At 31.8% G+C, this 13,827-nt stretch overlaps 1 non-coding gene across 1 annotated transcript; it reads right to left on the reverse strand.

Annotated features, from left to right (window-relative positions):
- Positions 1 to 13,424: 13,424 nt before the first annotated feature.
- On the reverse strand, positions 13,425 to 13,532 carry LOC126002320 (U6 spliceosomal RNA). The gene has a single exon (XR_007493063.1). It is a non-coding gene; the product is annotated as a U6 spliceosomal RNA (small nuclear RNA).
- Positions 13,533 to 13,827: the final 295 nt, after the last annotated feature.

Here is a 13,827-nt window from a genome sequence, read left to right on the forward strand (position 1 = left end):
GAGCGTCACCGGGTGTGGCCCCCAAAACAACATAAACAAAAACGAAAAAAATGAATAGATGATATGAAGCTCAAAGTGAATAATTAATTGTTGTATTCTTGCCCAAACCATAGGGAAATTTTAGACAGCATTTGTTGAAGTTTGGATTTAGTCAAGAAATGTAACCATTTGGCAAAAACCATACCATAAAACTATCTTACTAAACAAATTCCAATAGATTCTATGAGTCAATTTTACAATCAGAGCCATTTTTCTTAAAATCCTGTGTTTTTTTTAAAAAATTTTCCTTGAATAAATGTTAATGATAATTGAGATAGGTATTTTTAACCTTTAAAAAGTAGACAGACATTCTGCCATCTCCTAGTTTTTCACCTTTTTGTGTAAATATTTTGCTTTTATTTTCAATATCAGTATTACATTAGCAAAACTGCCATCAACAGGATGTTGGCTTTTCTATTAATGGCAATGTGATTTACAAAAAATGTGATTTACAAAAAAATGTGATTTACTGAAACCTAGTTTCAGTAGGGTGTCAGTATATACTTTAACTTCCTTTACAATTGAGATTTTGCATTTTATCAGCAGCTTTATAGATTAATTATTTATATATTTGGAGTAATGTGATGAGACTTACTTGGCAAGCTAAGGACAGATATAGCCACTGTGGCTCAGTTTTAGAATATGTTGATTAACAATATTTTCTGTTTACATAAATTTATACACATTTAGTTTATATAAATTAATATGTTTTAATTTTGCTTAAATGCAGTCAAATGGCAAATGTTAAACATGTAAGGAAGTTCTAACTATATATGGGAACTCTTTAACAATGTACATCATTGTACAATTTAGCCTATAATTTTGTCAGTTATACATTAAAAGTACAGTATAAATGTACAAGAAATGTACAATGTACAGTATAAATTTTGTACAAATAAAAATAAAATGCATATATTATAAAAATACTTTAGGTATTTTAATTCCAATGTCCAGGGAACTATAATATTTTATTTTATTACAAATCAGAAAAATATTCTAGGCTTGATATTGCTTGAATAAAAGCAACCGTTAGGGGTTAGATGGGCTTCTAAAGAAAGAATAAAATGTTAGTTTTAGAAATGATCATTCAGAAGAGGGCAAATACATTTCTGGTAAGAACAGAGTTGGTCTAAAGTTAAAGTGTCAACACAAATGATGATTCAGTGGACAGTGTCAATAAAATGAACTATTTTTGAATAATAGTTTTAAGACAGAAAGATAACTCATGGCATTTGATTCAGTCTGAAAGTTCATATATTAAATAATTTTGTCCCCAGCACTAAAAGGTAATTTTAAATGGAAGAATATCTTCATTTTTAGAAAAAATGTGTGGCAGTTTATCTGAGTGTATATAAGCTTTTAAGAATATCTATCAAAAAGCATGTGCTTTGAGTTCTCTATTTTCGGTTCTTTTTATATATTTTTAATAAAATTTTTATTTAAGCCCCATGCTTACAAGCATAATTGTAGTTGTGTTTCAGACATAAACAGAACACCCCCCTTCACCAGTGCAACATTCCCACTAACAATGCCCCCCCTCTTCCCAAGGTAATAGTCATTGAGAAAATGTCAAATAATCTTCGCATTTTGTTCTGTTTTTCTGTGGTTTCAGTCATTCCCTAACTAGTGTTGTGTGGTAGGGAAAGAGTACTCCCAGGAATACTTGGAAAATCTGAGCGAAGGGTTCAACCTAAAAAAATGTGATATACGGTTCAGCCCCATAGTGTAAGGGACCTCCAAGGACAAACACTGGCTGTGCTCAAGGGACAACAAGGTCACATCTAGTGGTGTGGGCTTGAAGGATTCCATATTCAGCGATGCTTGAAGTTATGTATCTTGAACCCTACTCTCTCTCTCTTTTGTGATTACTGCTTTTTAAAAGAACTTTTCAAATGCATTATTTTTGAAATATATTTTATAAGTGAACTAGAACAAATCTAATAAAGAACTCAATTTATCAATTAGAATTTTATTGATAATTATTACCTTTATTTTAATGTCAATGGTCCTATATTAATAATTGAGGTTCTCATCTATACATAAGTGACTACATGCTATAAATATCCTCTGTAAATATTTATGATGAGTAGTAACATAAAGAATGTGTTTCAGTACTTGGTATTTGGTCAGAGAGCTAAGCTAGCACAGTAGGTGGGATGCTAACATTAAATGCAGCCAACCTGAGTTGGATACCCAGTACCCTGAACACCTCTTACTCCTGGCTGGGTATAGCCCTGGTGGCATCCAGGCACTACCAGCTTGACCCTAGTTACACCAACATTGCTGGACTTAAGTAGCACTATTTTACTAGTTCCTTAGCATTGAGCTGTCAGTTGTACAAGTAGAAAGTTAGAAAGCTTGTGGCATTTTCAGTTTCAAAAAATAGCACATTTAGTTGTCAAAGAAGCTATAGCATATAGCATATGCAGATTCCCATTGCTCTACTTTTAAAAAGCTCTTAGCTATATTAATCTTTTATTTCCTTCTCAAATACTCAGAAAGAAAAGTGAGTGATCATTTCTCCAAGAAATTGTTTAAGAACATAAAGTTTTAGAAAGTTATTATATAGGGGTGGGATAAAACTTGGACCACACCTGTGGTATTTAGGAGCTAACCCTGGTTGTGTTCTTAGGAGATACCCCAGGTGGTGTTCAGAGAACCATAAATATATGGTCATATATACATATATATATATATATGTTTGCCTTGCATACAATTCTCCCCATATATATGTATATATACATAAATACATATACATATATACAGATATATGTATACAGACATATATACATAAGAGGTGTTCAGAGGACCATATATATGGTCCATATATATATTTGCCTTGCATACAACCCCCATATATACATATATGTATACATGTATGCATATATATTTGTTGTATGTATATATACATATATATGTATATATGGGGGGTTATATGCAAGGCAAATGCTCATTATATTAACTCCCCAAGCCCTAAAAGATGTCTTCTTTTTCTCTTTCTACAGGAGAAACCTTTTATTGATTGGCAATACCATTCCCTGCCCATTGAGGGGAGAAAGCGGAGTGATCTCTCTTTCTCACAGTGGTAGGACCCAGTCACCATTTGGATTGGGATGCACCCTTTTGTCCGACGGAAGCAGCAGCAGTCCTCTTCAATTCACATTATCAGTTGAGGAACCCCCATCCATAAAATCTGGGTTAAAGGCATGCACGGGGTAAACAGAGACATCAAAAGATGTCTTGAGATTAAAGATATAGCCACAAAATCCTTGATATATTTTATTATTTTACCTTTTTTAAAAGGAGACTGCACACTGTATATGGTATATGAAAATAAAATATCATCACTTACTAAGGATATTTGACTCTAAAATGCCATCTGAAGGGACTGTCTCAACACTAAAGCATTTTCCTTGCAGCTGTGAGGTCCTAGGTTCAATACATACTACAAGTATGTATGCATACATATTTTAAGAAAGACAAACTCAGAAAATGAAAAATGATTGGCATAAATTTTACTTTTATTTATACTTTTTCTTCATTAGGGGATTCATTATTGTTATAAAAATTAATTAAAAAAATTAGGACACAATGTCTTATTTTAAAAAAATTGAAAATATAATATATTTAAATAAAGTCATGATAAAACAGGATATTTTTTGAGTGTCCTCACCAAGAAATAAAGGGTAAACAGAAGAAAGAGAAAATGATGTAGAATGAAAGAAGAAGAAGAAGAAGAAGAAGAAGAAGAAGAAGAAGAAGAAGAAGAAGAAGAAAGAAGAAGAAAGAAGAAAGAAGATGAAGAAGAAAAGAAGAGAAGAAGAAAAGAAGAGAAGAAGAAGAAAAAGGAGCAGAAGAAGAAAAGAAGAGAAGAAGAAGAAAAAGGAGCAGAAGAAGAAGAAGAAGAAGAAGAAGAAGAAGAAGAAGAAGAAGAAGAAGAAGAAGAAGAAGAAGAAGAAGAAGAAGGAGGAGGAGGAGGAGGAGGAGGAGGAGGAGGAGGAGGAGGAGGAGGAGGAGGAAGAGGAGGAGGAGGAGGAGGAGGAGAAGGAGAAGAAGAAGGAGAAGGAGAAGGAGAAATAATTTTAGCACCACAAATTGATAAGTATTCTGTGTAAGTTATTGTATATTGTTGCATTGAAAAAGTTATACTATTTCTTAATTGCTTTATTCATTTATATTTATTTGTTCACCTCCATCCTGTGTACCATAATTTTCCATTTAGCTAAAGTTTTATATTTTAAAGTAATCAATCATTTAAAAATAGATTCATTTTAATACCTGCAAGCTAATCATTATAATATCTAAAAATGTGTTCTTTCCTTCAATAAAACTTAATGGGCAGTAGAAACAGTTTTGTGGGCTGAACTATTATCACTTTATTTGCATGCAGCAGATAGATGCAGGTTCAAATTTTAGTATCACAGATTTTTCCAGAATATCTAGATGTGTAATATGAGCATTATCAGGAGAGACCCAAGTATTGAGTTAGGAATCGCCCTTTGAGAAATGATAAGTATGACACATGAATCAAATTAATACTTTATTCCTTTAAAAGGAGAAACACATAGTATGTAACTTAAAAAAATACCTTTACTTTGAAAAGTAATGTTATAGAAAAAGAAAGCACCATTTAATAAATGTTCCCTAATCTCTGATTTCAGAAATTATAAAAATCAAATAAAAGATGGAATCTATCCAATGACCTCAGAGATACTTATTCAATTTTGCCTTGAATCCATTTGCCAAGTCCCTGTGCACTGTAGATAGAATGAGGTCATCTTGAACAATATTTCACTTTGACTTGAATCATGTGACTTGTTTTGGCTAATAGAATGACAGGAAACTATATACACAAGCAATTCTTGAACTGCTAGGTAAGGTTATTTGTTCACTTATCTTCTGGCATAATAGTAAGAATGTACACAGTTATTTCTTGAAAGAGGAATGCACATTGCAAGATGCACATGCACATCCAAGTTCTCTAGATGATTTCTTTTAAGGCTGTCCTGACCAGTCAACAGCTGGTTCACACCAAGACCTCAAAACAGCACATTAGCAGTGAATTATTTGAGTAAAGTTTTAGGTAAATGTATTTCCATAATCATCACAGTTATGTTTTTGTTTTGTTTTACTTTGTTTTGTCTTGGTTCGGTTTGGTTTGGTGGCCACAGCTAGTGACACTCAGAGCTTACTCCTGGCTCTGCACTCAGAAAGGGCACCAGCTTCAGTTCAGGGATCACTCTGATGAGACTAGAGAGGCCACATGGGGTTCTAGGGGTTAAATTTGAGTCATTTTGGGAGGTACAAGGTAAACACCCTATTCATTCTATCTCTACAGCTCCACTTAATTATGTTTCAAATATTATAAAAAATTAGTTGATTTACATTACAAGTATTATTATCAAGGAGAATAAGATTAAAATAAGATTAAAGAGTAAGAAATAATTAACTTCAGGACATACTAATATATAAAACTAAAATTTTGGTTTTATATATTGTATTTTAGATAATGTCACATTAAGGATTTTTCCAATTTTTTTAATAAAACAATACATAAAGTAATCTCTGAACACTTAATAGAATAATGGATTAAGCAAGCTTGATACATTTATGAACTAATAATTTAATTTAATAACCAATCATTTAATATAACATAATGCTAACAGAATGCCTGAATTTCACTTAAAAATAAGAAGTGCTCTAATAGTAAAATTTCTGATTAAACAGAAGTACAACTATTTCTAAAACTTAGAAATGTAAATTTTAGACCATATTCTAATTATATTGTAGGGAAGGGGTAGAGATTCCTAATTATATTATTATTACAAGGTGTAAAAATAAAAAATTGAGTGCTGTTTTATAGAATGATCATTCATTAACACACTTTATGTCCTTGTCAACATCTAACAGACCATTCTCAGTTACTGAGCTTCTGTACCAGGCTTCTTGTAGCTATCAAGTGCAGTCTCCATCTAGGCTGTCACCAATGTAATTGTTTATATATAAAAAAGAACTTTAATTGAAAAATAATACAAATTCATTATAAAAGTACTATAATAAGTCAAGTATGATCATTTAATAGTGACATATTATTAGTAAAAAGGTTGACACGTTTTCAATATATTGCAATGTTGGAAATTAAAATGTCCATCAGTAATGTGATGTGTGTAACTGTGGACAGTTTCTTTATGTCTAATTGTTTCTATACATTTTTATTTTTAAAGGCAACAAGTATATGTCAAGATATTCCATCAGCGCTGATATTAATAAAAGGAAATTCAATGTAGACTATATTTTGAAAGCAAACTCAACCATCATGGTATGAGCAACTTTCTACAGTATTATACCTCTCTCTACACAATAGTATTAAATAAGATAACTTAAGTATTAAAGCTCTGTTTTATTATTTCTCTTTCAAATAGAAGGCTTAATAATTTTTGACATATTTGATTTTTGATTGGCCTCAACATTCCTTTTCACAGCTTAACCTATACAAAAATCTATTTTATATTACTTGTTTCCTTATTACCGCTATTCATGACTTTCTGAGCCCCCACAGTGCTTTTAGAACAGTGAAAGATATAGAGATATGGTGACAATTGAAGACAGAAAAGCAAAAATGAAAATGCCAAATGAAAGGGTGATTACATCTCCAAGAGGTAAATTTAACAGCATGTATGCACTTGCTTTTTGTATTTCAATATTATGATCCTTGTTTTGCCCTATTATCTTTGAAAGGCACTTTGCAAAATAAGGAAGAAATACTTTGGACTACTCCATGAATAATTTTGTTTTCCATGATGATTTTAGAGTAGTGCTTTGTAGAAAAATTTGTAGTCCCATATATATATATATATATACACACATATATGTATATATATGTATATATATGTATATATATATATATATATATATATATATATATTCCTCTATACAGCTGGTAAAGTGCTTTGCTTGCAAATGGTCATTTCAGGTTCAGTCTCTAGAACCATATTTGGTTCTCAGAACCCAGCCAGAAGTGAATCCTAAGCACAGATCAAGGAGAAAGTATTGAGCACTACAAGGTGTGGCACAAAAATACACAAACAAAATGTGATTAAATTTTTGTCTATAAGCCTGGTACCTATTATTTCTTTTCTTTTTCTTTTTTTGGTTTTTGGGCCACACCTGGTGACAGTCAGGGGTTACTCCTGGCTATGCGCTCAGAAATCGCTCCTGGCTTGGGGGACCTTAGTCCTAGGTTAGCAGTAGAGCATGTAAGGCAGACAACCTACCACTTATGACATAGCTCTGGCCCCTGGTACCTACTGTTTTACTTAAAGTGAGCTTTAAGTTATTTTAGAATTAAAATAAGTTTATTTCATTGTATTTTATAATTTTTATTTATATTTATATTACTTAAGTTCTTCATTATCATTTATTCCTCTAGGCCAGACCTTTCTCTTAAATTCTAGAACAAGGCATTCAACTGCCATATAATTTTTTTCAATAATAGATATTTATGAGATATTATTTATATTTATAAAAATTACATATTTTCTACGTGCAGGCTCTCTCCAAAGCAATGTCTAATCACACCACTGTTTTACTTTGTACATTCATATTTAAAAGAAATAATATAGCTAGGCTTTTATGATAATTATAAATAATGACAAATATCACTTATAGAATATATTGCAAAGCAGGCAAATTTTTATTTTATTCAAAATATGGATTTATTATTAAAAGTAAATAAATTAGTTTATTGCTAGAAAATAAAAATTGACAAAATATTTGGTTATGTATCATTGTAAAGAGACATTATAAATGGCAACTTTAAAATCAGTATGTAAGGGGCCAGAGCAATAGCACGGTGGTAGGAAGGGCATTTGCCTTGCATAAGGCTGGCCCGGGACAAACCTGGGTTTGACCCCAGGTATCCCACATGCTCCTCTGAACCTGCCAAAAATGATTTCTGAGCGCAGAACCAGGAGTAACCCCTGACCGCCATTGGGTGTAGCCCAACTCCCTCCCTCCCAAAATAAATAAAGTAAAATTAGCATTTTAGTGTATCATGGACATTTAAAAATAGCAAAAAGAGTAGACAAGGTCATCTCCTTCTCTTTCAATGTAGCACTTTTTGGTAGGGGGAGGACACATTGGTAATGTTGAAAGGTCACTCCTGATTCTGTATTCAGTAGTCTTACTCCTGGCAGTGCTCAGTGACCTAGGGGATACCAGGGTTGAAACCAGGATCAGCTGTGTACAAGGCAAACTTCTTACCTATTTCCCAGCCTCTAAAACTTGCTTTTTATCCCCAAATTGTACCAAATTCGCAAATGCTACTTATTATTCTATGGCCTAATTTTTTTCCACCAAAGCAGGCTTCTTTGGTTTAATTACTTGACATTTGAACTGTAATAACGGTGATAATTAGATTCTTATGACATTGAATCAATTTTATATTGAATCAACTCAGATTAAATCAATTTTATAGCCAACATTTTAGTCACATCTAAAACAAAATACAATTTTTTTAATTTTTAAAACTAGAACAAATTGCAATCTTAATGACAAAAAAATACATGTTTTATTGTTCAGCATTTCATGTAACATCTAATACAGGATTCATAACCATGTAAAATATATAATACAAACTAACAATTATTAATAAAAGAGTAATGATTATGCAAAGAAAAAATTAAATATCACTATAGTATCATTAATCATTCAACTAAATCAAATTTAAAATTTATTTAAATAAGTTATTATGTCATGGATCTGTGAAACATCCCTCAGTATCATCTCTTTCTAGTATGATACAATTATAGGATCTATTTAATACACAGCTTAGGTTTTCAAAATGATGTTAAAAATGCATTAAAATAGAGAATAAGATATAGGGAAGCTGACCCTGGTTAAGTAGCAGGCACTGCAAATAGTTTCACTAGCACTGCCAAGCATACCAAGAATGACTCCAGATCACCGTATACACTTTTTTCCCCCCACAATTCCATAGATGAACTCCCAAGTGATGCCTGAAATCCTTATCAGCATTCTTGGTGAACTGGGCAGCAATTCGATGCAAGTTGTTGCTCATAATTTCCCAATATGTTCATTATATATTATATTCCATTTTATAAATGAGGATATTGAGATACACAAATTGAAATGTTTGTCTTTTGGTCTTTTTTTTTTTTTGCCAACTTTAAAAGACTACACTCTATATTCTTAACCATTATATTATTTTTGTATAATATCTAACATAAAAATATGCATAGGCAATAAATTATTGTTTTCTGTAACATCTGCAAATTCTTTTCTAACTTTATTTTTAAGCCAAGCCCGTTGGTGATTGGGGCCTACTCCTAGGACTGTCCTTAGGGATCAATCCTTGCAGGGCTCAAGAGACCAAATGTGGTACCAGGGATTGAACAAGGTTGGGCTGAAAGTTACTCAATGCTACTATAGCTCCAGTCCCATAACTTTTATTTTTAATGATTATGTTGATATATTGATGATTTCAGAAGGATTTACTACTTTGAGAATAAATGTAAATAAAATTACTTTTTGATTTTATATTCAGATTACTATTGTTCAGTTTTATAAAAAATTGAATCATTGTTACAGAAAAAATATGATTAATTCTTGACATTATCTTCAAGTATTATAGTTCATATTTAATGCTGGCTGCAAGTCTTCAGAAATATTACATGCAAATATAAATTAAAATATGATATCAAACCAATCATACTCATTAAATTATATATAGCTATAAACAGATAAAACAGTTGGCATAATAAGCTACCTACTGTCTCATATATTATAGGATGTATGCTGATTTGATGTTAAATTTTAATGTGTTATTATATTTTGGAAAATCAAATACAATATTACAGACTTACCAGCCAAAATCTTTGCTGTAGTCTATCAGATTTACTCACTTTACTCTTAAGTATAATATTAGCAGACACTAAGCATATCCCAACATTTAGATGAAAGCACATTCTCTAATTTTTTTTAATTTCTGGAGATTTAAGGTAAACTGATCAGAAGTAAACAATTTTATAGGTTAGTGGAATTGGAAAAGATCAACTATTAATATAAAATTTAAACAATTTGTCAGTTTAGGAATCTGTGAAAAGGAAGTTGCTTGTTTACAAGAGCCACTATTTGGAAGTTGAAAATGCACTAGATGAAGTCAAATATTGCACAAATGTTGCTCCTTTGTTCCTCTAGACAGTGCTTTTCTTAACTACCTTAATTTCTAAGAAAATGCATTATTAATGGGGCTGAAGCAGTGGCACAAGTGGTAGGACGATTGCCTTGTATGAGGCTGACCAAGTATGGACCATGGTTCGATCCACCAGTGTCCTATATCGTCCCTCAAGCCAGGAACAAATTCTGAGCATAGACAGAGTAACCCCTGAGCATCACTGGGTGTGGGCCAAAATGAGAAAAAAAAAGCATTATTTATTTTTTCTCAGTCTCTCTTTATATCTGATCATTACAAAGAAACATACTAAAATGCACCTGAAGTCATTAGAACAAATTGTAATATTATTGTGTATGCAATAAATATATAATCAAATACTAAATATTACTCTAATCCATTTTATGTTATCACTGGTAACTGATGTAAAATTTTATGTTAAAAGTATGTTTTGCTGATGAACAAGTTTTTCCACATAAATTAAGTAATTTATTTATTTGAAGAATATAAAATGAAAAACTTAGAAAACTGATATATCTCAGAGACAACATAAAGATTTGTTGAAATAAATCATGGTTGAAATCACAAGAGTTATTGAAAAAAATTAAGGATGCCTAAAGTGTATATTGAGTTGCAAAATTATTAACTGAACTTGAAAAATAATTTAAAGGTCTGAAAATATATCATAGCAATTATATTGGGCATAGTGTATTTTATCACTTGTTTTAAGTTTTCATGCCAAAATTTGGCTTCTTTTTTGAGCTTATTATTGGCACAAAAATGATAAATTGTGTTAGGATTGGTTTTATGAAAACCTTCACTACCTCTCTTACAAGGTACTCTTTATTTTTTAATCTAATTTGACAGAACTTAGTAACACATATTTGTCTAGACTTTGGGAAAATTACATACCAGTGACTATTTTCAAACATAAATAATTATTTTATATCTACAAGGAATATGGCACTACGAATAGATAAAAGAATTATTTCTTAAAGTTTTTTTTTAAAATAGTGCAATAGAGTGACTTTGGACTGAGTAGGGACCAATTGTTTTTTGTTCTCATGAACAGGTAGGCACTAAATTAGCTTGCTGTGTACAATTTGACCACTGAAAGACAAATGTTGAGGGCAATCAAGAGGCCCCATCCTCTTCAGGACTAAAAGAATTTTCTGACTGCTACACTTCAAAAACAGCTGCAAGAGAGCAGCCGTGTTTTAAAGCTGCTTCTGAGATCAGTGGAAGTCCATTTCCCTCTTCTATCTGTGTCTTTCAAGAGCAGGAGATGGAATCTATTTCTCAGAAGTCTGAAGGGAAAAAGAACAAATGGAACTTTACCTTAAGAAATCTAAATTACTTACATGTAACCCCAGAGCCATCAGTCTCCTAAGAAAGCCCACCCCTTGCTGGCGGAACCACAGTATATTCACCTCTGCATCTGTGCATATTACATGGCCTTGAAGTCACTAGTTTTCACGGGGCCTTTCTTTTTGGTGTGTTTGGATCTCTGCCTGTTTACTACAGCGCTCCCGCCGCATGAAAAGAAGCCGCCTGGGATGTTTTATCTCTTGTCTGAGCTTGCTTCAATTAAATTAATGGACCCATTCAGCTCACTCTTTCCCCTTTCAGATGCACCCCTGATGAATACATTAAAAAGATCTTAAGTCTCAAGATGGTACATCATGGTATTAGCCAGGGCACTCATTTCCCTTTCTCTTCTTTTTCTGTAAATCAAATAATTAATGAGATCTCCACCTCAATAAAGCACTTCATCAATATTTTGTGGCAAAAGGAAAAAATGCCCTTTTGGCTTGTGATACAGCTTTTATCTCTATCTGTGTTGGATTTTTTTTGTGGGCATATATAGTAATATTGAAATTACAAAATAGTGACTGACTCCTACATTTTGTTATTCAGAGTTTATACAGATTCCTTAAAGACATTTTAAACTGTTCTACAGAGATGCAAGTGACAAGCTGCTTAATTTGGTCTCATTGTTTGTATTGAATCTAAAGTTGTAAGCTTGGATGGAATTAGACTAGAATTCAGTGCCCACGGGAGGCTGGCATAGAGCAGGTAGGAGGTACACATTACATTAGTCAAAAAGTAAATAGTTGCTTATAATTAGTTGTTTCTTTAAAATGAGTATACTTATTTGTAGTTTTACTTTTAGTGGTTTCTTAAGAAAATAGAATCTGCCTTCTAGCTAGAATTTTAATTTTAAAAAGGACACTGAATACATAACTGTGCATTGGCTGCTTGAGAAAGCCCTTTTTAGAGCTCAGAGAAAAAACTTTCTTAAATAGGGGAAGAAATTACTTTTCTTTTGTTTTGTGCAAAATCAACAGCTGACCTGGTAGCCCTTTTTTCTTGTTTGAGGAGAGCAACACAAGAAAAATTTTTAATATTTTTTCATGTATATTTGTATGTATATTATCTCAATATAAGATTCAAGTGTAAGATTTTTATTTGGGTGAATATTATAATGCATACATATATATTAATAAGACATGCATGTATATGTATATATTCATACATACATATAGAATAAGACACATATATACACAATACATACACATATGTATTATATTCATGATATGTCTGAAGCCCTAATAATAAACTATATATAGCAGAGTTTCAACAGGCCTTGAGTTAAGAGAGGATTAACAAACAGAAATCAGAGGGAAAATAGTGATAAGAAAAGGGGAGAATATGATGATAGTCCAAATTACTATCATCCAAACAGAATTTTGCAAACTAATAAAAGATGATGCTGTTATTCTTATCCTGACAGATTAATAATTCATCAATCGATTTTATACATTGGTGGCCTGAAACAAACATAGAATTTTAAATCAAATAAACTGAGTTGGAGAATGAAAGAGGCTTGTTGTTATAAGGGTATTTAATTTTATTAAAGTACGATTAGGAAATATTCATGATAAAAGGGAAACTAGAAATTAGCAAAGTTTCAAAATATCTTCAAGTGTTAGAAATTCAAAGAGTCTAAAATGTAGATAGAGATAGATATTAGGACTTTCATTTATGCTAGATTCAATCTCAAGTGTAAAGAAATGCATAAACATGTGTAAATACAAAGATTTTTTTAAAGATAAAAAAAAAGTTTCCCTCCCACCCTGCCCCTCCCCGCTCCTGGAAAAAAAAAAAGAAAAAAAAGATAAAAAAAATATTTTTTAATTTGGAATGCTTCATGAATTTGTATGTCACCCTTGCACAGAAGCCATGTTACTCTTCTCTGTATAGTTCCATTTTTAGTATATGTACTGCCTGAAGCGAGCACAATATAGTTAAAGTTTTATTCACAATACCATAAGTTATATGTTGTACATAAAAATAGCAAGTTTAGTGACATCATTTTATTAATACCAAAAATAATCTAAAAGAAAAATGTTACTAAATATTGAATGGCAAATATGCATAGCGTATAATGAAACTTGAACACAATATTGACTGCCATAAGATTTTTTTAAGGGCAGGAGCAATAGCACAGCAGTTAAGGTTCTTACCTTGCACGTGGCCAACCTAAGTTTGATGCCTGGCATTCCACGTGGTCCCCTGAGCACCACCAGAATTGA

Source organism: Suncus etruscus, chromosome 2, assembly GCF_024139225.1.
Source record: "Suncus etruscus isolate mSunEtr1 chromosome 2, mSunEtr1.pri.cur, whole genome shotgun sequence".
NCBI lineage: Eukaryota > Metazoa > Chordata > Mammalia > Eulipotyphla > Soricidae > Suncus > Suncus etruscus.